The following is a 1062-nucleotide window of genomic DNA, read 5'->3' as shown; positions in this document are numbered from 1 at the left end:
AACAGCAAAACATTTTTCTAATTCTATATAACTTCACCATTATTTTTAGATTAAGGAGTAAAAAATGTATTGTATATACACATATATGTACATATACATGCAAAAGATTTATAATCTTTAAATTTGATCTTAGATATTTCAGAGTGCTTTATCTGAAAATACTGTCGGTGAATTTTGTTTGCCGTTATTGTATGTACTCGTCATGATTGCATCTCTGTTTATAGGCAACTATGGTCCACAAAATATAACAGATCATAATAATTACGTACTCTCTACTGTGTAAGAAATATTTCATGATGAGTATACGACTGTTTGCACGGAAATAACGATTTTATTAAAAGTGCAGATATAGCTAAATGTAGCGAGTTTGTCATCACATCGTTGATAATTATTGAAGCTAATTAATTTCGATAAACTCAGGACAAGATGATCGAGATAGCATTGTTTGTCGAAAACTCACGTGAATTCGAATTCTGTTAAAACCGCAAATCGATAGCAATAAAAATTTGCTCATAAAAAAGATGATTTGTGATAGCAACTTTACTATAATTAGTATTTTATCAATTTGTCATTTGTAATTCATAGTAAAAGTGTTCCTTCTACTGTGTGCCTTTTAAGAATAGCTTCGTCTGATGTAAAAATTAATGCAATTACACAACAAATTAAGAATGCGGTCCGAGTTACGCATGAAGCGCATGATGCATCATTTGTCCTTGTTGTTCACCAAATAATAAAGAAGGATAAACAGATACATCATGCGCTTCATATATAACTCGGAACGCACCCTAACATAGTTGAAAATAACTGATAAGAAAGTTTCTTTTGTTAGTTAGCGATTCATTATCTATGTATAATTTCATAGGTACAACGTTCAGTGGTATAGAGCTCCATTACATATACAAAGAATGATATTGTTTCTATTACAAAGAAAAGCTAAGGAATTTACTATGACTACCGGTGGACTATTTACTGGATCTATGGAGTGTTTCGCCACGGTAATATAATATCAACAACAATCTATGGGTGCATTCCGATATTCACTGCCAGTGTTGATATTATACA

The sequence above is a fragment of the Trachymyrmex septentrionalis genome, unplaced genomic scaffold (genome assembly GCF_001594115.1).
Source record: "Trachymyrmex septentrionalis isolate Tsep2-gDNA-1 unplaced genomic scaffold, Tsep1.0 scaffold62, whole genome shotgun sequence".
Taxonomy (NCBI): Eukaryota; Metazoa; Arthropoda; class Insecta; order Hymenoptera; family Formicidae; genus Trachymyrmex; species Trachymyrmex septentrionalis.
Note: the sequence above shows the minus strand (reverse complement) of the source record.